At 36.8% G+C, this 26,905-nt stretch overlaps 1 protein-coding gene across 17 annotated transcripts in view; it reads right to left on the bottom strand.

Annotated features, from left to right (window-relative positions):
• SOX6 (SRY-box transcription factor 6) overlaps positions 1 to 26,905 on the bottom strand; it is a 734,686-nt gene that overhangs the window by 692,427 nt on the left and 15,354 nt on the right. For 2 of the 17 annotated variants that reach the window (XM_088843063.1, XM_055423318.2), the window contains exon 1: positions 4,419 to 5,122. The exons of the other annotated variants lie outside the window; for them this stretch is intronic. The gene's annotated coding sequence lies outside the window, so the exon portion shown is untranslated. Of the gene's footprint in view, positions 1 to 4,418; positions 5,123 to 26,905 lie in introns of those variants that run through there. 17 annotated transcript variants of the gene reach the window in all.

The raw sequence follows: 26,905 nt of genomic DNA, 5'->3' as shown, positions 1-26,905 counted from the left end.
AATGAAAAAAAAAAGCCAGTCACAAAAGGTTACATATTGTATGACTCCTTTTAAATGAAATATCAAGAAAGGGTAAATTTTTAGAGATAGAAGACTAGTGGCTACCACATGCTAAGTAAAGGGAGAAATGGAGAATAACTGCTTAAATAGGCATAGGATTTCATCCTGGGGTGGTGAAAATATTTTGGAACTAGATAGGTATAGCACAACATTGTAAATGTACTAAATGTCACTGTTCACTTTTAAATGGATAAATTTTGCAAATTCTATCTTCATAATTTTTAAAATGCAAATGCAAGAACAGTTTGAGCTGACCTTAAGACAATGGGTGAACAATAAAACATTCAAATTGCATCCATAAAAATAGTAGCTGAGAATCCTTTACTCAGTTAAAATTAATATTTCCTCTTATGTGCTACCACAACCCTATGTCCATTATTCTATTAAAACAGTCACCACACTATAGAATCTGAAAACATTTTTGATGCCTTTTACACTGCCTACCTTCATTCTCCCAGTTTATTTTATCTCTACTTTCTTTCATTTTCAGTCTACCCTCTCCCATCACCCAACTGTGAGTTTATCCAGGGAAGTAACCATTTATGTTTCACCTTTATATCTTTTGTGCCTGGTACAGTATATATGCTTGATAAATTTAAGTGAATGAAATAAGAAACAAATTAATAAGTGCAATGTAGATCTGCATGTTAGCATCTATTCTGGTTGAAAAACATTATTGAATTCTGCATCTTGAGGTGGGATTTGTTTATTTGGCCAATAAACTCGAACCCAGATATTTGATTGCTGACATTTTTTAACTTGCCAAGTTGACTGTAGTTTTTGAAGACTCTTACAAAATTCTCAAAAAATCTGAAAGTAAAATTAATCAAAATCATTTCAATTTTTAAATAAATATATCTTGCACTTTATTGAAAGAGTATACCTCAAAATTCAACAAAACAAAATAGCATTTTAGTAAAATAGTCAGAATTTACTTTATACACTAGTACCCATGTAAAAGGCAAAGAAATTCAAATATCAAACAAAAAAATTATTTTTAAATTCTCATCTAGTCATGTGTTGAAAATTATTTTAAATATAAAATTATCAAAAATGATAATAACTAATAAATCATCTTTTTAAGTGATGCCACCACCAAAAATTAGAAAAAAATATATATCCCAACCATGGGATTCTCCAGGCAAGAACACTGGAGGGGGTTGCCTTGTCCTTCTCCAGGGATATATATATATGATAAATTTTGTTTCTTGGATACAGTACTGGACCATCTGATATAAATGAGACTATTTCCTTGAAATAGGTAGCACTAACAGTAAAGAATTTGCCTGCCAATGCAGGAGACCCAAGAGATATGGTTTGATCCCTGGGTCAGGATGATCCCCCGGAATAGGAAATGTCAACCAACTCCAATATTCTTGCCTGGAAAATTCCATAGACAGAGGAGCCTGGCGAGCTCAGTCCACGGGGTTGCAAAGAGTTGGACACAACTGGGTGACTGAGCACAGCAATCTTGTTTCTCTTACATTGAATGATTTTCAGAGTAGTCTTTGGTTTCAATGTTTTCTTTTGCTTTAGGTAAAAAGAAATCATGGCTAATTAAATAAAAATAACTAAAACTGAAGCTAAGGTTGAGCTCTTAATTCACACCTCAGAAATTTAATTTTTAATGTTTTAACTTTAAGATGAATAGCGAACTTTTGGGTATCTTGGCATTTACCAGATATATATTTATAATACTATAAAACATAAATTAGGTATTGAATAGTAATAACAATCCTTAGTCCAGAAAACTGTAAATATTAGCCAAGAACTACATAATATAATTATGATATTCTTTTTATGTGCAGAATTGAAACAGACTTAATACCATGTATGAAATGTGCTACATTTGCAGCAGGAAGGCAAAGATATTTTTAAAAAATAAAACACGAAAAATAAAAACAAACCAAAAAAACTCTGTTAACTTTAAGCCTTTGAAAGATATTCCTTTATTTTTCACTTACTAAATAAAATTGAAAACTAGATTTTGAGGATTCATTTCAATTACATGATCTGTTTACTGGTGGAACTTACAAATCATTTTTACTCTTATTCATTAAAAGAGGAACAAAGATACTACATTAGTTAAAAAGATACTTTATGCAGGAAACTAAGCTTCTGAATTTTTATTTGGGAAAAAATTCTAAAGGTATTTCTTTTAATAAGTTTAGTTAATGTAAGCTCAAAGAAAAGTACCCAAATAATATAAATCTGTAAACACAGCAAAGACAAACGCAAATTCACCCACGCTAAAATGTTCACTCTTCTGCAATGCCAATCTAAGTCCTGTAAGGCCTCTAAGCTTCAATTGGAAAGTTTACTTACTGAAGCCTACCCCTATTTCTTGTAGTTGATTTTATTCTTTCTTATCTTTGAAGACACAGTCTAACCACACATTCAAGCAATTGATTATATATTCTCTTGTATTGCCCTAACAACAATTAAGTTCTAGGAGTTCAGAGATGTACACTAATTATTTTCTATCCCCATAAGGCCTGGCATAGAGTCAGCATCTAATAAATCATTTGTTGATTGAAAAAGTAGGTAACACATATTTAAACTCAAACAATACAGATGAATTTAGTAGGGATTTTTTATTGCTTAGGTTTTTTTAAATGGAAGATTACTTTTATTTTAAAAAGCATCTACACCTCCCTTAACATATTGTCCAACAAATTCTCGAAAACATATTTCCCAGTAGCCTTTAATTTAAATGCACAAAATTTTCAAAAATAAGCAACCCATTTTTTAACATTCATCTAGCAGCCTCTTGTGAAGAGCTGACTATACCCATAATCAGCTCTCTTGGGTACACTAGTGCTGATCAATTGTTCTAGAGACAGTGTGACAAACCAGACTTTAAAAGTTTTTCAAAACAGTTCAAATTAATTAAAGTACTTATACTTTCCTTCATTACCAGATGAAAAAGATTTTAAAGTCTATGGGTTCTTCAGTTAGTAAGTATATTAGAAATTTTTCAGAGGCACCTATGCTGCTTTTAGCCAACTAATGGCAACGTTGCTAAACTCTACTCTATTTGTAGAATGGCAATTCAAAGCATTTTGAATTAGGATGCCTATAGCTGAAAGAACTTAAAGGACTGAAACAACATTGATAATATAAATATTTATATAGGCTTACTGCTTTTAAATGAGTAAGTATCTATCCCAACATTCTCCCTTGTTTCCAATTTAAAAGTGTAATATTTTTAAAAGAAAAATATTTAATCTACTCAAATATTTCTGAAATATAAGATTTATATTTGGTCTGTTGCTTCTTTTGATTTATTAATGCTGTATTTTGTTAAACTAAAAATAATAGCAATATAAGAACTTTTAAAAGGTGAAAACATTTTTATATCATCAAATTCATTTTAGGTCTACAGATTCAAGTATCACAATCTCAACAAATGGCATGAAAAATACAATACAACTCCTTGGCCATTTTATTTTAATCATTTCGGACACGACTGAGCGACCGAACTGAACTGAACTGAATGACTTTTAAAGGATGCAGCAATATTCCCTGGTGCAACTCAATCCGTATAAATTAAATTGTGAGATACATGTCAGGGCAAAGATCTTTAAATTCAGTTTTTTTAAATAACTTTCTTCATGACAGAATACTTTCAACCAAATGGAAATTATCTTGAAACACGATCAAATACACAAGTACCTATGAAGAAATTTCTTTTTTGTTCCAATTACTTCTCAACTGACACTATTAGTATTATATTATTTAAAACAAGTATATCATGATGTTTTCATTGAAGTATATAGCTGGTTTACACTTTTGTGTTAGTTTCAGAAGTACAGTAAAGTGATTTAGTTATTATTTTGTTTATTTTTCATTATAGGTTATTACAAGATACTGAAAACAGTTTCCTGTGTTACACAGTAAATCCTTGCTGCTTACCTATTTTATGTATAGCAGATTGAATCTGAATATAATTGAAAAAAATGTTCTATTAACTATTACTTTACAAAAGTAAAACTACAATACTGTGAATATATTTACTTTAACATATGATTTATCTGCATAATCTTAAAAAAACTGTTATATTGTCTAAAAGTCTAGACACTGAATTGTGTTTATCAAGTTGACATTTCATATTACCAAGATTATTTCATGAAAATATTATAGTAATGTTATAGTTATAGCATTGCTTAATTTAATTCTCTTAAATAGAAAGCCTACACAGACAAAAATTACTAATAATAGGTCCCAACATTTAACAAAAGTTAGGCTTTTAAAATGACAATATTGTAATCATATTAATTTTTAAGTTACCTCTATGTATACAACTGCTATGAAATTGTAAGCCTTTTTAGTTACAAGGCTTTTATATCTTTACTTACCATGTAATTGTACTCCTGTAACTTTAACATAATATGTAGTTTCATTCTTTTAATTAGTAGATCAGCAAGAAGCAAATCAGGCCACTGCAATTACTGTCCACATGTCCACTTATATCAAATATTTTACAGGTCAACCTAACCATTTTTATTTCAAAAAAGCTTACTTTTCCTTATTTCTAAAGTCTTTCTGAAAATGATCAACTATCCTAGCATTAACAAAATGGCCATTTGTACTTACTATAGGAATAAAAGGTAATACAATTTGGCTTAAACAAGCAGAGACAAAGAGGCCAGCCTATAGATTCATCATTTCTTCAACTTTCTTTAAACCATTCTAATTCTGTCTCTATCTCCTATATTAAAGTCTGATCATATATATTTAATTTCATTCTTTAAAATTTCAGCAGACAACTTCAGTGCTAACCTACCACTGCCCTGTCAGAAAATCTTTGATGTCACAGCATAATAGCTCCTGAAAGAACAGCACTAATACTTAATGTAACATGAAACCAGGGCTCTGCAGTGGGGCTGTCTGCTGTCAGGAACAAACAGTTTCACTGCTGTTCCCCAGAAGTGACAAGGTTGGGACCTATCCGTACAGCAACCCTCACTACCAACAGAGATTTATTTTTATTAAGAACTAAGAATGCCACCTTATTCTTCTAAACATACCAATCTCCATTTAGAAAATAAAAATAAATTACACTTTAATGTCAAACAATACATATGGCTCAATTCTCCCCTGAAGCCTGTAAGTCACACACCGAAGAAGGTCTCTGGTATTTCAGAGAATTAATAGGCCAAGTGGAAATGGCTAAACTTACTACTAAGAAGCAGCTAATACACCCTTTCCTTATTTAAAAGTCACACCAAACATTTATGTTTCAAGGCTTTTTATAACATAGTTGAGTTGGAAATGACAATATAGACCTCTCCCTTAAGATATTTTTGAAAGTGAAAGTATTAATCGCTCAGTTGTGTCAGACTCTTCGCGACACAATGGACTGTAGCCCACCAGGCTCCTCTGTCCATAGGATTTCCCAGGCAAGAATATTGGAGTGGGTTGCCATTTCCTTCTTCATTTTTACATGATATCAAATATCTGTTTGTTGTTGTTGTTCAGTCACTCAGTCATGTCTGACTCTTTGTGATCCCATGGACTGTAGCATGCCAGGCCTCCCTGTCCCTCACCATCTCCTGGAGTTTGCCCAAGTTCATGTTCATTGCATCGATGATGTGGACCAGCCATTTTATCCTCTGAGGCCCTCTTCTCCTTCTGCCCTTGATTTCCCAGCATCAGGGACTTTTCTAATGAGTTGTCTGTGTGCATCAGTTCAGTTCAGTTCAGTTCAGTCGCTCAGTCGTGTCCGACTCTTTGCGACCCCATGAATCACAGCACACCAGGCCTCCCTGTCCATCACCAACTCCCGGAGTTCACTCAAACCCATGTCCATCGAGTCAGTGATGCCATCCAGCCATCTCATTCTCTGTCGTCCCCTTCTCCTCCTGCCCCCAATCCCTCCCCAGCATCAGAGTCTTTTCCAGTGAGTCAACTCTTCGCATGAGGTGCCAAAGTATTGGAGCTTCAGCTTTAGCATAAGTCCTTCCAATGAACACCCAGGACTGATCTCCTTTAGAATAGACTGGTTGGATCTCTTTGCAGTCCAAGGGACTCTCAAGAGTCTTCTCCAGCACCACAGTTCAAAAGCATCAATTGTTCAGCAATCAGCTTTCTTCACAGTCCAACTCTCACATCCATACATGACCACTGGAAAAACCATAGCCTTGACTAGATGGACCTTTGTTGACAAAGTAATGTCTCTGCTTTTTAATATGCTCTCTAGGTTGGTCATAACTTTCCTTCCAAGGGGTAAGGGTCTTTTAATTTCATGGCTGCAATCAGCATCTGCAGTGATCTTGAAGCCAAAAAAAATAAAGTCTGACACTGTTTCCACTGTTTCCTCATCTATTTCCCATGAAGTGATGGGACCAGATGCCATGATCTTTGTTTTCTGAATGTTGAGCTTTAAGCCAACTTTGTCACTCTCCTCTTTCACTTTCATCAAGAGGCTTTTGAGTTCCTCTTCACTTTCTGCCATAAGGGTGGTGTCATCTGCATATCTGAGGTTATTGATATTTCTCCTGGCAATCTTGATTCCAGTCTGTGCTTCTTCCAGCCTGGCGTTTCTCATGATGTACTCTGCATATAAGTTAAATAAGCAGGGTGACAATATACAACCTTGACGTACTCCTTTTCCTATTTGGAACCAATCCATTGTTCCATGTCCAGTTCTAACTGTTGCTTCCTGACCTGCATACAGGTTTCTCAAGAGGCAGGTCAGGTGGTCTGGTATTCCCATCTCTTTCAGAATTTTCCACAGTTTGTTGTGATCCACACAGTCAAAGGCTTTGGCATAGTCAATGAAGCAGAAATAGATGTTTTTCTGGAACTCTCTTGCTTTCTCCATGATCCAGCAGATGTTGGCAATTTGATCTCTGGTGCCTCTGCCTTTTCTAAAACCTGCTTGAACATCTGGAAGTTCACGGTTCACTTATTGCTGAAGACTGGCTTGGAGAATTTTGAGCATGACTTTACTAGCATGTGAGATGAGTGCAATTGTGCAGAGGTTTGAGCATTCTTTGGCATTGCCTTTCTTTGGGATTGGAATGAAGACTGACCTTTTCCAGTCCTGTGGCCACTGATGAGTTTTCCAAATTTGCTGACATATTGAGTGCAGCACTTTCACAGCATCATCTTTCAGGATTTGAAATAGCTCAATTGGAATTCCATCACCTCCACTAGCTTTGTTCATACTGATGCTTTCTAAGGCCCACTTGACTTCACATTCCAGGATGTCTGACTCTAGGTCAGTGATCACACCATCGTGATTATCTTGGTCATGAAGATCTTTTTTGTACAGTTCTTCTGTGTATTCTTGCCACCTCTTCTTAATATCTTCTGCTTCTGTTAGGTCCATACCATTTCTGTCCTTTATCGAGCCCATCTTTGCCTAAAATGTTCCCTTGGTATCTCTGATTTTCTTGAAGAGATCTCTTGTCTTTCCTATTTTGTTGTTTTCCTCTATTTCTTTGCATTGATCGCTGAGGAAGGCTATCTTATCTCTCCTTGCTATTCTTTAGAATTCTGCATTCAGATGCTTATATCTTTCCTTTTCTCCTTTGCTTTTTGCTTCTCTTCTTGATGACTAAAATACTGGAGCTTCAGCTTCAGCATCAGTCCTTTCAGTGAATATTCAGGGTTGATCTCCCTTAAGATTGACTGGTTTGACTTTGTGCTGTCCAAGGGACTTTCAGGAGTCTTCTCCAGCACCACAGTTCAAAGGCATCAATTCTTTGGCATTCTGCCTTCTTTACGGTCCAGCTTTCACAAATCATATGTGACCATTGGAAAGACCATAGCCTTGACTATATGGACCTCTGTCAGCAGAGTAATGTCTCTACTTTTCAACATAGTGTCTAGGTTTGCCATTACTGTCCTGCAAGAAGCAATCGTCTTCTGATTTCATGGCTGCAGTCATCATCCACAGTGATTTTGGAGCCCCAAAAGAGGAAATCTGTCACTACTTTCACCTTTTCCCCTATTTGCCATGCAGTAATGAGGCCGGATGCCATGATCTTAGTTTCTTTAATATTTAGTCTTAAGTCGGCTCTTTCACTCTCCTCCTCCATCCTCATCAAGTCGTGAGGATGTGAGGATCTGCATATCTGAGAATCCCCTTCATGGATCACTGTCTTGTCATGGCGAAGGAGCTTGCCTAACTCAATGAAGCTATGAGCCATGCCATGCAGGGTCACCCAAGACAGATGGGTCACAGCAGAGTATTCTAACAAAACGTGATCAACTGGAGGAGGGAATGGCAAACCATCCTGATATACTTGCTGTGAGAACCTCATGAACTGTATAAAAGGCCAATATATGCTTAAGACTAGTCATTTCAGTCAAAAGATTCACCAACAGAGAGAAAAATGAATCAATAAAATAGTAACAGTGCAAATAATCAGTAAACAATCAGTACAAAGATTTCTTTTTTAACCTATTAACCAACCAAAAATAGGACAATTAATTCCCAGACATGTATGTAACACCTATGAGGGAACTAGATAATACTATTTAACATTCAACCCAAAATCTTTTCTAGTGTCATCTATTACAAAATAGTAGGGCATATCTGCTCTTCTGAACTTGTAAAGCAATTTATTGCTTGTACTGGTCATTTAACAATTAACTGACTTCTCTGTTACTGCTGTCTTGAACTGTTATTTACTTTTCTTAATATTAATGTTGGAGTTGGTGATGGACAGGGAGGCCTGGCGTACTGTGATTCATGGGGTCGCAAAGAGTTGGACTTGACTGAGCGACTGAACTGACCTGAACTGAAGACATACAAGAGAATTTATAAACTTCAATGGAAAACTTTAAAGAGGACCAAAATAAATGGAGAGCTATAATATGTTCACGGGTTATAAAATTCAATGTTATAAAGTTATTGTTTCCATTAAAATTGACTTATAGATTAAATGCAAACTGAATAAAAAATCCAAATACATTTTCCTTATAGAACTTAAGCTAATTTTAAATTTATATGGAAATGTAAAGGGGCAAGAAGTGTCAAGACACTCTTAAAAAATAATAACAAGATGGCAGAATTTATTCTTCAAGATAACAGACTTATTATCTAGCAAATATAATTAAGGGTGCAAGGAGAGATAAGTACCTTAAGAGAATATAATAAATGATTCCAAAATAGACCCATGCTTAGATGAGCATTTGATATATGACAGAGGTAACTGCAGAGAAGTCAGGAAAGGATAGATTTTAGTAAGTTACCTGGGACAAGTGGATACCTATAAGAGGAAAAAAAATACAACTACACTCCTATGTCAAATAACGTCTCTAAACAACTGCAGATGGATTAAAAGTCAGTGTAAAAATCATTGGAGATTGGCTTCATAACCTCAGATAGGAAAAAATGTCTTAAACAACATAGAATAAATATTAATCAAAAAAGGAAAAGATCAATAAATATTCAATTATACTAAAATTAAGAATGTTTATCAAACAACTTCATAAAGAGAGTGAAAAACAAGTCAGGAGTGGAAAAAGATATTTGCAATATGTAAATAACAAAGAATTCATGTACATAATATATATAAAACTACAAATCATTTTTTAGAAAAACAAAAACGACAGACAACCCAAAAGAAAATGGGCAAAAGACTTGAACAGGCACTTCCCAAGAGAAGAAATCTACATGATCGATAAGTTACAAAAAGATACTTAATATCATTTGTAATCAGGAATGCAAATTAAAACTACAAACATAGGAGACAAGTAGGAATTTAAAGTCTGACAACACCAACTGTTGGCAAGGATATTGAGGAATGGGTACACTCATAGACTATTCATGGGAGTATAAACAATCACTTTTTAAAAGGTTAGGGTTATCTAATAAAGATGAAAATAGGCATACCCAACAATTTCACTCCAGCAAAAACAAACCCAAGAAATTTGTGCACATATACACCAAGAAGATATACACACAAAAAATTTATAGCACCATTGTTCATAATAAGCAGCAACTGGAAACAGCCCAAATGCTCACTGACAATAGAGAGGGTAAACTCTGATACTCACGCAATAAAAAGCAAATGAATGAACTACAGGATATCATGATGATATATGCCGAGCAAAAAATGCAACACACAGAAATAGACTGCATGATTTATATAATTCATAAAAACAAACAAAATCAAACTATATTTTTCAGAGCTGCATTCATAGTTGGTAAAACTATAAAGCAAAGGAAATGACTAACATTAAATACAGAATGGTGGTTACCTTACAGGGAAAGAGTGAGGTATGATTGGGAAGGGACACAAGTGGCTGTGAGATGATGTCAGTGCTTGTTTTTTTTTAACCTGGATGTTGGTTACATGGAATTCACTTTATAAGTACTCATTATATATACATACAATTCTATTTCATACACTTTACATGTTTACACTTTAGTTTTTAAAAAGAACAAATCTACTTCACAAAGAGTATTTGTGAATATAAGTGAAGTAATGTATGAGAAAAGATCTTTGAAAACCACAAACAACTACACATGTACTCATTTTTTAAAGCTGGTTAAGGACTGAAGCCATTCTCACTCATAAACCAACCAAGCAATAACCTACACAATATAAAATACCCAACCTCAAAAACACATGTTGTCACCTCAAATAAGATATGTCTTCTGTAATGTCATAAAATAGTGTTTAATGTTCTTCTTTTAAAGATTCATTCCCCTGGATTAAAACATCATACTTTTTTTAAAATCCAAATAGCTCTTGAGAAAATACACTAAGCAAAGAACTATTAAAACTGTAATGAGTTGTTAAAGGAACTGCAATAGAAAGACTTGGGGATTTTCAAATTAAAAATAAATATATGTTCTATTTAATGTCTCCTTCAGTTCAGTTCAGTTCAGTTCAGTCGCTCAGTCATATCCAACTCTTTGCGATCCCATGAATCACAGCACGCCAGGCCTCATGTTTCCATACAACACTCCTATTTCTTCCTATTCAACAGGCTCTCCAAAATACTAAAGATCAGATAATTATCTTTAAAAATTAAAGGGAAATTGCTAAAAATGTAAATAAATAATGCAACTAAACTTAAAAAATGAAAGGAAACCAAAAAAAAAAAAAAAACTTAGCAAGAAGGAAGAAGAGAAGGAAGGAGAAAGGGAGGGAGGAAAGAACTGAAAAAGCTAATTAATTTACAACTACTAATTTCTAGTTTTCAAAACAGAAACTCACATGCAAATTCCATTTTAAAATGTATATACACAAATGTACATTATCTCACTTATTAAATTGGTAAGCAAAAGGGACATGACTGGAGAATTTTTAACTTCATTATGCTTTATAAAAAGCAATTTAAATGTGTTGCATTTCAAAATATTCATTATTTATTAAAACATATCTTTCCTAATTTCCCTTCTTCCTATCAAAGCCTTCTCTGTCATCTATTCCATTTCTGAGAAAACATATCTCAGCTAGTAGGAGTGGAATTTCTGGGTCATAACATAGTTACATATTTAACTTTTTGAAAACTGCTTAAATGTTCTCTAAAGTGGCTGCACCTATCACATACTTGCCAGCTATATACAAAGTTTCCAACTTCTCCATGTCTTCAACAACATTTGTGAGTGTCAGTTTTTATGACTACAGCTATTCTGGTGGTGGTTTAGTCGCTAAATTGTTTCAGACTCATGCAACCCCGTGGACTGTAGCCTGCCAGGCTCCTTTGTCCATAGAATTCTCCAGGCAAGAATATTGGAGTGGGCTGCTATTTCCTTCTCCAGGGGATCTTCCTGACCCAGGGATCAAACCCAGGTTTCCGACATTGTAGGGAGACTCTACTGACTGAGCTACAAGAGAAGCCCATGGCCATTCTAGTGTGTGAGAAATAATATTGTGATTTTGATTTACATTTCTCTATTGAGCTGTGGTGTTGGAGAAGACTCTTGAGAGTCCCTTATACTGCAAGGAGATCCAACCAGTCCATTCTAGAGGAGATCAATCCTGGATGTTCATTGGAGGGACTGATGCTGAAGCTGAAACTGCAATACTTTGGCCACCTCATGCGACGAGTTGACTCACTGGAAAAGACTCTGATGCTGGGAAAGGTTGGGGGCGGGAGGAGAAGGGGACGACGGAGAATGAGATGGCTGGATGGCATCACCGACTCTGTGGACATGAGTTTGAGTGTACTCCGGGAGTTGGTGATGGACAGGGAGGCCTGGCGTGCTGTGATTCATGGGGTCGCGGAGAGTCGGACACGACTGAGTGACTGAACTGAACTGAACTGAACTGAATGACTAATGATCTTGGGCAACTTTTTATCTGCTTCTCAGTCATTTGTAAATCTTATTTGGAAAATATTTGTTCAAATTCTTTGCCCTTTTAAAAAATTTCATTATTTGTCTTTTTATTGTCGAGGTGTGAGAGTTCTTTATATAGATTGAATACTGGTTACTTATCAATATATGACTTGTAAATATTTTCACCGATTCTATAGGTTGTCTTTTCACTTTCTTAATGGCTTCCTTTGATCAAAAAAGGTTTTATAATTTTGGTGTAGTTCAATTTATCTTTCTTCACTTATGCTTTAGGTGTCATATCTAAGAAATCACTGCCTAATCAAAGGTCATGAAAATATACTCCTATATTTAAGAGTCAGGTGTAAGGTAGGGATCCCACTTCATTCTTCTGCATGGGGATATCCAGATGTCCCAGCATTATCTGTTGGAAAGACTGTTACACTCCCACTGATGTCTTGGCACCCTTGTCAAAAATAATACTACTGTTTTTAACATGTCATTAATGTTTTCTTTCAACAAGGAATTTTGAATTGTGGCTACTTGTCTATGAGGACAACGTAAAAAGTATATTTGGGGAATCACTATACTCATTATTCAAACTATGCAAAGATTTTTTTCAATCTTTTCACATTTTAATTTTACTACTTAGAACTACTAAGTATATGTCCTGTAGGGCCACTCAAGATGGACGAGTTCTGACAAAACGTGGCCCACTGGAGAAGGGAATGGCAAACCATTTCAGTATTTTTGCCTTGAGAACACTATGAACAGTATGAAAAGGCAAAAAGATAGGACACTGAAAGATGATCTTCCCCAGGTCAGTAGGTGCCTAATATGATACTGGAGAAGAGTGAAGAAATAGCTCCAGAAAGAATGAAGAGATGGAGCCAATGCAAAAACAGCACCCAGTTATGGATGTGACTGGTAATGGAAGCCAAATCTGATGCTGTAAAGAGCAATACTGCTTAGGAACCTGGAATGTTAGTTCCATGAATCAGGGTAAATTAGAAGTTGTCAAGCAGGACATGGCAAGAGTAAACATCGACATTTTAGGAATCAGTGAATTAAAATGGACTGGACTGGGCGAATGCAATTCAGATGACCACTGTATCTACTACTGTGGGCAAGAATCCCTTAGAAGAAATGGAGTAGTGTTCATAGTCAACAACAAAAGAGTCCGAAATGTAATACTTGCATGCAATCTCAAAAATGACAGAATGATCTCTGTTCATTTCCAAGGCAAACCATTCAATATCACAGTAATCCAAGTCTATGCTCTGACCAGTAATGCTGAAGAAGCTGACGTTGAATGCTTCTATGAAGAATTACAAGACCTTCTAGAACTAACACCCAAAAAAGATGCCCTTTTCATTATAGGGGACTGGAATGCAAAAGTACGAAGTCAAGAGATACCTGAAGTAACAGATAGGTTTGGCCTTGGAATACAAAATGAAGCAGGGAAAAGGCTAACAGAGTTTTGCCAAGAGAACGCACTGGTCATAGCAAACACCCTCTTCCAACAATACAAGACACAACTCTATACATGGACATTACCAGATGGTCAATACCAAAATCAGATTGATTGTATTCTTTGCAGCCAAAGATGGAGAGGCTCTATACAGTCAGGCTGTATACAGTGCCTGAAGAATTATGGACAGAGGTTCGGGACATTTTACAGGAGGCAGTGACCAAGATCATCCCCAAGAAAAATGCAAAAAGGCAAAATGGTTGTCTGAGGAGGCTTTACAAATAGCTGAGAAAAGAAGAGAAACTAAAGGAAAAGGAGAAAAGGAAAGAGACACTCATTTGAATGCAGAGTTCCAAAGAATAGCAAGGAGAGATAAGAAAGCCTTCCTCAGTGATCAATGCAAAGAAACAGAGGAAAACAATACAACAGGAAAGACTAGAGATATCTTCAAGAAAATTAGAGATACCAAGGGAATATTTCATGTGAAGACAGGCACAATAAAGGACAGAAATGGTATGGACCCAAAAGAAACAGAAGATATTAAGAAGAGACGGAAAAAATACACAGAAAAACTATACAAAAAAGATCTTAATGACCCAGATAACCACGATGGTGTGATCATTCACCTAGAGTCACACATCCTGGAATGAGAAGTCAAGTGGGCCTAAAGAAGTATCACTATGAACAAAACTAGTGGAGGTGATGGAATTTCAGTTGAGTTATTTCAACTCCTAAAAGATGATGCTCTGAAAGTGATGCATTCAATATGCCAGCAAATTTGGAAAACTCAGCAGTGGCCACAGGACTGGAAAAGGTCAGTTTTTATTCCAATCACAAGCAAAGGCAATGCCAAAAAATGTTCATACTACCTGACAATTGCACTTATTTCATATTCTATCAAAGTAATGCTCAAAATTCTCGAAGCCAGGCTTCAACAGTATGTGAACCATGAACTTCCAGATGTTCAAGCTGGATTTAGAAAAAGGAAAGGAACCAGAGATCAAATTGCCAACATCCACTGGATCATCAAAAAAGCAAGAGAATTCAAAAAAAACATCTACTGCTGCTTTATGACTATGCCAAGGCCTTTGACTATGTGGATCATAACAAACTGTGGAAAATACTTCAAGAGATGGGAGTACCTGACTACTGTACCTGCCTCCTAAGAAATCTGTATGCAGGTCAAGAAAGAGTTAGAACCAGATATGGAACAATAGACTGGTTCCATATTGGGAAAGGAATACATCAAAGCTATATATTGTCACCCTGCTTATTTAACTTATTTGCAGAGTACATCATGAAAAATGCCAGGTTGGAAGAAGCACAAACTGCAATCAAGATCACCGGGAGAAATATCAATAACCTCAGATATGCAGATGATACCACTTTTACGGCAGAAAGCAAAGAAGAACTAAAAAGCCTCTTGATGAAAGTGAAAGAGGAGAGTGACAAAGTTGGCTTAAAGCTCAATATTCAGAAAACTAAGATCATGGCATCTGGTCCCATCACTTCATGGGAAATAGATGGGGAAACAGTGTCAGACTTTATTTTTGGGGGCTCCAAACTCACTGCAGATGGTGAATGCAGCCATGAAATTAAAAGACACTTACTTCTTGGAAGGAAAGTTATGACCAACCTAGATAGCATATTAAAAAGCAGAGATATGACTTTGCCAACAAAGGTCCATCTAGTCAAGGCTATAATTTTTCCAGTGGTCATATATGGATGTGAGAGTTGAACTGTGAAGAAAGCTGAGCGCCGAAGAATTGATGCTTTTGAACTATGGTGCTGGAGAAGACTCTTAAGAGTCCCTTGGACTGCAAGGAGATCCAACCAGTCCATCCTAAAGAAGACCAGTCCTGGGTGTTCATTGGAAGGACTGATGCTAAAGCTGAAACTCCAATACTTTGGCCACCTCATGCGAAGAATTGACTCATTGGAAAAAACCCTGATGCTGGGAGGGATTGGGGGCAGGAGGAGAAGGGGACGACAGAGGATGAGATGGCTGGATGGCATCACCGACTCGATGCACATGAGTTTGGGTGAACTCTGGGAGTTGGTGATGGATAGGGAGGCCTGGCATGCTGCAATTCATGGGGTCTCAAAGAGTCAGACACGACTGAGCAACGGAACTGAACTGAACTGATAAAAGATGTCAATAGATTTTCTAGTGCTTAACTAGCCTTGTATTCCTCAAATAAACTAACAGTATTTTATTCTATTTTTATCTTTTTCATATCTATGTTATATTCTCTTTCTTATTCCTCATGTTTTAAAAAATTTTTTGTTAAGACCTTTTGGATCTTGATTCTGTATTTAACATATTAATTAGGGAATTCTCTGGTGTCCCAGTGGTTAGGACTGCACCTTCACTGCTGGGGGCCCAGGTTCAATCCTTGGTTGAACTAAGAACTAAGAGAACTAAGATCCTTAAAGGTGTGAGGTATGGCCCATCTCTGCTCCCAAAACAAAATAAAATAGACCCCCCAAAACTTTAAAAATTATTAGAAATTTGACCATGCTGGCATTTAGCATGCATTTATTCATATATCTATAAGGCTTAATTAATTAAATACAATTCAAGAAACATCTATTTAGTGTCTTCTATAAGCTGGATAGATGCTAGAGATACTAAGAGTATTTAAAGAGGATATCATGTCAATTTTATGCCAAAATACTTTATAAATTACCAAAACTGAATTGATAAAGCATAGAAAAGATTAAAAGACCAATAAAATACCATTAAGTACCTATCGTTATTAAAGGTGTGAAAACAATATGGTTTTACAATTAAGTTTTTTAAACTTGTAAAGAACTGACAATTTCTATGCTCTCCAATAGACAATGATGGCAATAGACAATTCCTATGCTTCCAGAGCACAGACAAAGATGGAAAGCTTCTAATTCATTTTACAAAACTGACATGACCCTAGATAGCACAACAATTAATGAATACAGATACACATTGACATATTATATTTAATGATACAACTCATTTATATAATCACATTCAGCAGCATGAATATACATATATGTATGAATATAAGCTTATTTGAGGAATACAAGGCTAGTTAAGCACTAGAAAATCTATCAATATGTTCTATAGAATATTAATTAAAACTATAAAAATAAACAAATTGGGATCTAAAACTTCCTGAATTTTAGATCTAAAATCTAAAAAGATACCAGGGTATCTTCCCGACCCAGGGATTATGTTTTAATAATGTCACCTTAAGAAAATTAATTTCTAACTCTCATAAAAGACTTCCCTGGTAACTCAGTGGTAAAGAATCTGCCTGCCAATGCTGGAGATGCTGGCTTAATCCCTGTGTCAGGAAGATCCCCTGCAGAAGGAAATTGTCAATCCACTCCAATATTCTTGCCTGGGAAATCCCTTGGACAGAAGAGCCTGGCCAGCTGCAGTGCATGGGGGTCGCAAGAGTCGGACTCAACTTAGTGACTCAACAACAAAGACAGCAACCTTCATATATGTAACATAAATCGATCCACCATTATGGAAAATGGTATGCAGATTCCTCAAAAAATTAAAAATAGAACTACCATATGATCCAGCAATTCCACTCCAGAGTTTCTATCCAAAGGAAATGAACACTAATTTAAAGAGCTATATGCACCCCTATGTTCATCACAGCATTATTTACAACCACCAAGATATGGAAGCAATCTAAGTGTCCATCAATAAATAAATGAATAAAGAAGAAGTGGATTTATATATGAAACATTACTTAGTCATAAAAAAGAATGGAATCTTGTCATTTGTAGCAACACGGATGGATCTAGAGGGTATTATGCTAAGCAAAATAAATCAGAGAGAAATACAAATACTATACAATTTCACTTATATATAGAATCCAAAAACCAGAACAAACAAAACAAAATAGACTCATAAATAAAGAGAACAAAGTGCTGGTTGTCAGAGGGGAGGGGATGGAGGACTGAATGAAATAAGTGAAGAGATATAAGAGTACAAACTCTAGTCACACAATAAGTAAGTCATGAGAATGTAATATGAAGCATAGGGAATGTAGTCAGCAACACAGTCATACCTTTGTATGTTAACAGATGGTAACTAGACTTATTATGACGATCATTTTGTAAAGAATATAAATTCCAAACCATTATGCTGTGTACCTGAAACAAATATTACAAGTAAACTATACTTCAACTAAAAAAGAAAACAAAGAAAATTAATTCCTGAGTCTTAGTTTCCTCATCCATTAGTTGGGAATAATAATACATACCTCATAGAGTTAGTTAAGGTAAGACTAATGTTAAGGTAAGACTTAAAGGAAATACTACTTTGTACATAATATTGTTTAACACATAAAACTTTGAAACAAATTATCCAAGCACTCTTTCATTCAATAATATCTACTGAGTGCTATTTAGGTTCCAGGCATTGTTCTAGTCACTAAAAATTAAGCAGTGAACAAACAACAAAATTCCTATCCATGTGGAGATTACATTTGAGTGGAAAAGAGGAAGCAACATCTCTACTACCACTGCTTCCCTCGTATGGACTTGATAATCATCTACATGAAATCTGCTGTATTGAACACACTTTCAACCCTGAGATTCCATGGTATAAACTATGAGCTTATAATTTGAGGTATAAGTACTAAAAGAATACACAGAAATGCATTCCCAAGTTCTAATCTATCATGAAAGGTTGATAATAACTACCATACCACTGCCATCTCCCCCAGAAACATCACTTCATGTTATTGCTGCTTTCAGGCAATCCTTTTGATTTCACAGCTGCCCTCTCTGATACTGCCTATCACCTATCCATTTAGATGCTGAACTCATACGACTTCCCTTTTCTCCACTGGTGCTCTCTCCACCATGGAAAGAGCACAGAGTCATTAGCAGAAAGTTCAGCTTTCATCAGCAGATGAACTTGGGTTCAAATTCTAGTCTGCTGCCTCCACTAGAAATCTTCTAGGATCTGGAGGTCAAGCCTGAAATCTCTGGCCAATGTTGGGTTGAGGCTGAGCTCCTCCCAGAGCGTGCCTCCTCAGTCCACGGGATATTGGAGCCTGGGAACAGTATAGGGAATGTAGTCACCAATACTGTCATACAGAGGGCAACAGAAAGTTACCAACTCCATATCCCATTCTCAGCTAGCTGCCTCCACCTATAACCTTCTATGGCCTAGAAATTAGGTCTACAATCATTGTCCAAGCCAGGCTGCACCTGGGCCCTGCCAGGGGTTGGGGGGAGCCTACAGGGTCAAACTCCTGTATAGCAGCTGCCACCTCTCTTTAAGTTCACCACTGATTCTTCAATTATTGCTACGGTCAAAAATCTAGTCCCAAGAAAATTCATACCCAAACTCACTCTGTACCCAGAGTCTAGTCTCACTCTGGGTAGAGTCTGTGGTACTAGTCTCTATAAGTTATGAAACTCAAAAATCAAGATGTTGGACTTTCCTGGTGGTCCAGTGGTTAAGAATCCACCTGGCAATGCAGGGGACGCAGGTTCGATCCCTGGTCTGGGAAGATTCTACATGCCACAGGGCAACTAAGCCCGTGCTCCACAACTACTGAGCCCACACTCTAGAGTCCATGGTCTGCGGTGAGAGAAGCCACCACAGTGAGAAGTCTGCACACCACAACAAACAGCAGCCCCCACTTGCGGCAACTAGAGGAAGCCCTCACGCAGCAAAGGAGACCCAGTCCAGCCAAAGGAAAATAAATAGCTTAAAAAAAAAATAAGATGCTAACCTAACAGTAAAGAAATTTTAGTTCAGGTAGATTTGTTGATTTGCATTTGGAGAGGTTCTCAAAGTACCTATTATTATAGAACAGTGAGGATTCTCTCTCAAAAGTACTATACAGCCATTGTGTTGGGAAAATTGTAGAATGATTTTACATGACATTCTAGTAGTATTTTATCCCTTCAATACAGTACTTGAACATAACATTCTACTTTTAGCCAGATTCTCTTTTAAAGACATTCACTTTAGTAGTAGCTAATGTTGTGGTGTTGGAGAAGACTCTTGAGAGTCCCTTGGACTGCAAGGAGATCAAACCAGTCCATTCTAGAGGAGATCAGTCCTGGGTATTGATTGGAAGGACTGATGCTAAAGCTGAAACTCCAATACTTTGGCCACCTCATGCGACGAGTTGACTCACTGGAAAAGACTCTGATGCTGGGAGGGATTGGGGGCAGGAGGAGAAGGGGACGACAGAGAATGAGATGGCTTGATGGCATCACTGACTCGATGGAGGTGAGTTTGAGTGAACTCCAGGAGTTGGTGATGGACAGGGAGGCCTGGCATGCTGTGATTCATGGGGTCGCAAAGAGTCGGACACGACTGAGCGACTGAACTGAACTGAACCATGTGCCAAACCCTGTTCTAAGCACTTTTTATTTAATTATTTAATCCTAAAACAACCCTAAGAAGGTTCAGTCTTACAGATAAGGAAACTGACACCTAAAGAGATCAAAGCAACAGGTTCAAGGTAAAGTTAGAAAGTGGAAAAGTATGCTCTCAGCTACAGTGTCACAAGCTTGCTTTACCCTAAATTAATTCTCCAGCATCGTACAAGTAAGAGAGATAAAATCAGAGTCAACAAAGAATTTCAACTCTTCATAATGTTTGACAAAGGAAACTAAGGACAAGTTTTAAAACATAAACTTAAAGGTGGAGGAAGGGGCAGGAGAACAATAAAAATTGAAGGGAAGAGAATTTTTTAAACATTTGGAACAAGAGGATGTTGAAAGTATTTTCCATCTTATCTTGCCCTGAAAGTGAAAGTCACTCAGTCGTGTCCAACTCTTTGTGACCCCATGGACTATCCAGTCCATGGAATTCTCCAGGCTAGAATACTGGAGTGGGTAGCCATTCCCTTCTCCAGGGGATCTTCTCAACCCAGGGATCGAGCCCAGGTTTCCCGCATTGCAGGTGGATTCTTTACCACTTGATCCACAAGGGAGGCCCAAGAATAGCCTATCGAGAGTTGGACTGTGAAGAAAGCTGATTGCCGAAGAATTGATGCTTTTGAACTGTGGTGCTGAAGAAGACTCTTGAGAGTCCCTTGGGCTGCAAGGAGATCAAACCAGTCCATTCTAGAGGAGATCAGTCCTGGGTGTTCATTGGAAGGACTGATGCTAAAGCTGAAACTCCAATACTTTGGCCACCTCATGCGACGAGTTGACTCACTGGAAAAGACTGATGCTGGGAGAGATTGGGGGCAGGAGGAGAAGGAGACGACAGAGAATGAGATGGCTGGATGGCATCACCGACTCGATGGACATGAGTTTGAGTGAACTCCGGGTGTTGGTGATGGACAGGGAGGCCTGGCGTGCTGTGATTCATGGGGTCGCAGAGAGTCGGATATGACTGAGCAACTGAACTGAACTGAACTGATCCCGTCTGCAGCAGATTTTCCCAACCCAGGAATTGAACCAGGGTCTCCTGCATTGCAGGCGGATTCTTTATCAGCTGAGCTCTTTAAGCCAAAAGCCAATCAGCAACAACCTTCAAAGACCTTGCTTATAAAACACGGTGCTCTCCCTTATCAGAAACAGAACCTTATAAGCAAAAGAATGCAAAAATTCATGAGTTATCAAGTGGAAATGAACCATCTTGCTAGTCCAATGGAAAGAGAATATGACAATTTCTCTATGGGAATGTGAGGCTGATACACACACAGACAGTCCTCAACTTGCACCACACCATGTTAACTGAAATGAGTACATATTAGAGTCAGGTCCTCACTTTGCAAGGTTCTGCAGTAACTGAGTTCAAACCAAGACATTCAAACTATATAAAGCTGAGATCAGAACTATGCAAAGGGAATATGCGGTTCTGATACAGAAGTATTCCAGTTCACATTGAGCCTGCAAAGCAAGAATTGCCTTAATAATTGAACCTACTCAAATTCAAAGTCACATAATATGTTCAGCTCCTGATTATCCTTATTATCCAAGCTCCCAGTTATCTAGCATGTAGATTATCTGAGGGAAATCTCATGACTTGCTTGTCTGTTAGAAGCAGCTGCATTATACAACAAAATACATAGGACTTCAAACCGGGACATCTGGATATAGATTATGGTTCTGCCACTTAATGGCTATGTGACCTTAAGCAAGTCATTTTCCCTCCCCAGACTTAATTTCAGTTCAGTTCAGTCACTCAGTCGTGTCCGACTCTTTGCTACCCCATGAACTGTAGCATGCCAGGCCTCCCTGTCCATCACTAACTCCCGGAGTACACCCAAACCCACGTCCATTGAGTCGGTGATGCGATCCAACCATCTCATCCTCTGTCATTCCCTTCTCTTCCTGCCCTCAATCTTCCCCAGCATCAGGATCTTTTCAAATGAGTCAGCTCCGCTTTAGGTGGCAAAAGTATTGGAGTTTCAGCTTCAACATCAGTCCTTCCAATGAACACCCAGGACTGATCTCCTTTAGGATGCACTGGTTGGATCTCCTTGCAGTCCAAGGGACTCTCAAGAGTCTTCTTCAACACCACAGTTCAAAAGCATCAATTCTTCTGCACTCAGCTTTCTTTATAGTCCAATTCTCACATCCATACAAGACCTTAATTTATTTGTCTGTAAAATGAGGATAATGGCACATACCTCCCAGAATTGTTTTGTAAATAAAATAGCAATCACTGATATTTACTGAGAGTTTACAATGTATCAGGCACTCTTACAAATGTATTTTGTCTATTGAAACCTCTCAAAAATTATCTCCATCTTATGAAAGCACCCAGAAACATATGGGTATTGCCCAATACCCAAGTATCTACTTCATGATTAAATATTGCCATCCATGGCAAATAATAGGTATTGAAAAGAAAATGTGAAATCTGTTCAAGTATTAGATGCTTCAAAAAACAGTTAAAGGAAGAAAATTAAATTCTTCCTGAAAGCAGGTGGAGTTCTTACTCCTAGAGATTCCTTTATCCTCCTCCTCTTGAGTGCTAGCTGCACTCTAAGATTCTGGAAGAAGTTCACTAGCAAACTTCAAAGACAGCCAACTCTGTTGGTGACAGAAACCATACTCAAAAAACCTGGCACTGTCTACTGCTGCCAGCCTGGCCAAACACATGCAATGAATTGATGGCTGTTTCCCAATGTCCTGCCTATCTTATCCAGCCCAACCTCCTTCACAAACACAACCCTTCAGATGCTAATAATTCCTTCCTAAAGTTCTTATTGGGCTTCCCTGTTGGTTCAGCTGGTAAAGAAACTGCCTGCAATGCAGGATACCAGAGTTCGATCCCTGGGTTGGGAAAATCCCCTGGAGAAGGGAAGTCTACCCACTCCCGTATACTGGAATACTTTCAGTACTCTGGAAAGCGAGAGCACTGTCCAGCATCACACTGTGGAAATACACTCTATCAAATTTGGAAGAGTAAAGAGAAGATAGAAATATTTTACCGTTTTTGCTCATTAATCAAACCAGCATAAATTCATTTCTTAGTTAGATTCTTGGCCATTTGTCAGTTTAGAAGACAGAGTAGACATGTTTTGAGGCTGATATACAGAACAAGGAACTTCAGCGAAAATCTATATAGAGGCAGCACAGAGCCCAATCCCAGAAAGGTAAAAACAGGATGTCAGAACCGAAACCTCTTTATAGATCATGAAACTTCCTATTCTACCAGAAAAGAAACTAATTCCTAGAAAGTAGTGATTTAGCCAAAGTCACCAAAAGTTTATTGGCAGAGCTGAAACTCCCAAACTGGTTCCTTGATACTACACCAAGCTGTCCAACAAGCATATCAAGTTAGAGAAAAGAGGGTAAGGGAAAAGAGAAAGCTGAAGGCAACATTAATCCCTCATTGCTGCCTTACTCACTTTTCCCAACTTTTGCTCTGATTGTATCTAAATCCAAGGAAAGTTGAAAGTAGAAGCAACAAAGAACCCCAGGTATTCAGAGGAGTAGATGCTCCACTTGGTCCCCTCCCCTGCAACATGATATACACACATAATTATGGAGCCTCGCTGACCCATTCATGCCAACAAATGACTCAAATTGTCTTGCTTTGGAATAAAAGGTGGCTTCTCTCATATCAGAGCCCTAAAAAAATGGACCCCCATCCTGATAAATAGGTAGCCCTCCTCCCTGTCTCTGGTTTTCAGTGACTCGCTGCATTCCTCAGAAGGGATCCTGTCCCAGGCGGCTGTTCCCTGGAAACTATATTTTTCCTTCTTGACTCATCACACACTCACCCTTCTTTCTCATTTGCTTTTTTATTTCAGTGGTCTCCAAAGTAAGATTACACATCCCTGGAGTACACTATAGAAATATACAGGTGTTTATTTATTCACTTAAGAAGTGAGAAAAACTAATCTTTGCCTAAATTTAAATAGATTGTCAAACATTGATATGTCATATCCTGTACCAAAGGTAAAAGAGGAGTCTGATTATTGATGATATTATCGAGCTTTTAACTAAATTAACCCTAAACAAATGTTCAAGTGGCTTTAAAAGATCCTTTCAAAGAAACCACAGTTTGAGGTTAATACCATGACCAAGCTAACACTTGTACCATAGTAGTAGCCTTTTAGCAGCAGGATGAAACAATGATGATCCAAGAAGATCTGATAAGAAACATGCCAAGATTTTTTCACTTATCAAAAAGATAATTTAAGTATAGATTTACACCTATTATCAACAGTGGACCTTACCCTATTGTACTTTGAGACATTAAATAGTAATATGAAGCCACTAAAATCAGTAAGACATTTAAAAACAAAGCATACAGACAGAAATTTTTGTATACTGTAATTTTTCCAGCAATGTTTAAAATCATACAATACTCAATCCAATATTTTACAAAATTTCACCAAACTTAATGTTAAATGTTTAGAAACCTCTTCTGAAGTTCCTTAGTTACAAAAGACAAAAAGTCACACCCTATTAGAAAAGTTCTTGTTCTTCCTGCTGCTATAAAAATAGCTAAAAATAATATACAGAAAGCAGTATGGCAATATTTATTAATAAGTACATTTCTGGGCTAAAAATTCAGATCTGCCACAATGTACATCTCTGGATAACCATTTAATTAGAATGCAATCTGAATGATGTCTTCATGGGTTGGACAGTGAGTAGTACCACAAACAATGTTGAAAGTTGTATAGAAAATATGGCTGTCACTTTCAAAAAGAAAGTAATGTCATGTAGAATGCTTGGTTTTCAGATAACAAATATACATATTTTTGAACATGCCTCTGTTCATGATCTTCAACAGGCAAAGTGCTACTTTTGAATGAGTGGCCAAAATATGTACCAAAAAAGATATAGCTTCAACACTGTTACTCTTTTAAATAAAAGTAATTTTTAGGGAAAAGTGACTAAGTGTAACTACTGGTGAAGAGATTCCCTGATAGGACAAAAGGGAAAAAAATGGGGATAAGATTACAGATATAACACAATGGAGTAACTGTATTATTCATAGGCAAGCAATTTAGGCAAAATGTTAAAACCAAGTGCTACATGATGATGCAATTACTTTTTTAAAATAGAACTACAAAACACAGTAAAATCTTTACATGTTTTGAAATGAGATGAGGAGTGACCATGAGAATTGTTGGCACTACCCACAGTTTCTACTACTTATCTCATGACAAAATTTCCAAACTTAAGGATAGGGAACCAAAAAACTAGTGTACCCAATGTGCTAACCTTTCAGTGATGACAAGTAGCTGTAAGTGTGTTATCAAATAGCTAGTCTAGACTAGATAGATAGATGGACAGAAAGATACATACACCCATACACTGCTGTTGTTTAGTCATTAAGTCTTGTCAGACTCTGCTATCCCATGGTCTGTAGCCCACCAGGCTTCTCTATCCAGGGGATTTCCCAGGCAAGAATACTGAAATGGATTGTTATTTCTTTCTCCAAGGGATCTTGCCGACCCAGGGATCGAACCCACATCCCCTGTATTAGCAGGCGGGTTCTTTATTGATGAGCCACCAGGGAAGCCCACACACATACACAACATCGTACAAACTTAACTGTCTCTTCAAGGTAAAGGTGATATTTCATCAAATGACAAAGTAAATTATTTTAAAAATAGATATATTAAAAATGTATTTTAAAAACATATGTTTGGAAATGATTCCATCATAGTGTGATTTTGTTACCAAAAGTTTTCTATCACCTACAGAAACTCTCATCTGTTTTCAATTTTAAAATTGGCAACAGCATATTCTAATCTGTTTAATGATGTTACAAAGAGTTCCAATATGTTTTTGAACCATTTATTAGAAATATGGTAAAAAACAAATGATTGTCATGAGAGAAAAGAGAGCTTTTACTAGCCACATTTTAACAAACTTTTTGCATACTTTGTGTAAAGGATTAATAAGTTAGTATCACATTAAGTGCAAACAATAATGTACTTCTTCAATTTGGATATATTTTTCTTTCTGAGGTATCAGTTTTAGCTGTGGCAGCATTAAAACCATGTAGCAAAGAAACCTGAACTTAGAACCAAACTATTCAATCACTTCATCACCAAGCATTAAACTAAGACTTTAAAAAATGACAAATCATATTATATTATAGAACTGGGGGGACCACAGTTTTAAAATATTATTTATTCTATCAATACATCTTTCACCTTAATATCTATTATAAATTTTTATAGCATATACTAGCATAATAGTACATGTATATAAGCTTAAATAAATATGGACATGTATTAGGGCACATGCTCATAAATACCTCACTGGTGATATGCTCTATCAAAAAGTTTGAAGATCACTATTCAGATCAGAAGTTCTTCCAAATAAGCTGTAAAATTTTTATCTTGTCAAGAGGAATTCAATCAGCCTTACTTTTACCAACAGTACTGTCCAGTTGCCCTAAGGCTATCCCAGCCACTTGAAGATTTGTATTTCCTTCTCTCCTTATACATCTTAAATTATGATGTTTTTACCTCAGCTACTGAAACTGCTACATTCACCCTTAATTAAGCAGGGAGGATACCAACTATGCTATGTGATGACATTCAAACATTTTACCAAAAATCAAAGTTATTTACTTTTAAGATGCAGTAGCAATATACTTAAATAGAAGCTTCCTTTGAAACAATTTAGGATGACCAAATAATTTAATGCCCCTCCTACTAAATATA

This window comes from Moschus berezovskii, chromosome 14 (assembly GCF_049115385.1).
Source record: "Moschus berezovskii isolate FMDL1 chromosome 14, NW_MosBer_1.0, whole genome shotgun sequence".
NCBI lineage: Eukaryota > Metazoa > Chordata > Mammalia > Artiodactyla > Moschidae > Moschus > Moschus berezovskii.
The sequence above is the reverse complement of the archived record's forward strand: the minus strand, read 5'-3'. Positions and strand labels throughout refer to the sequence as shown.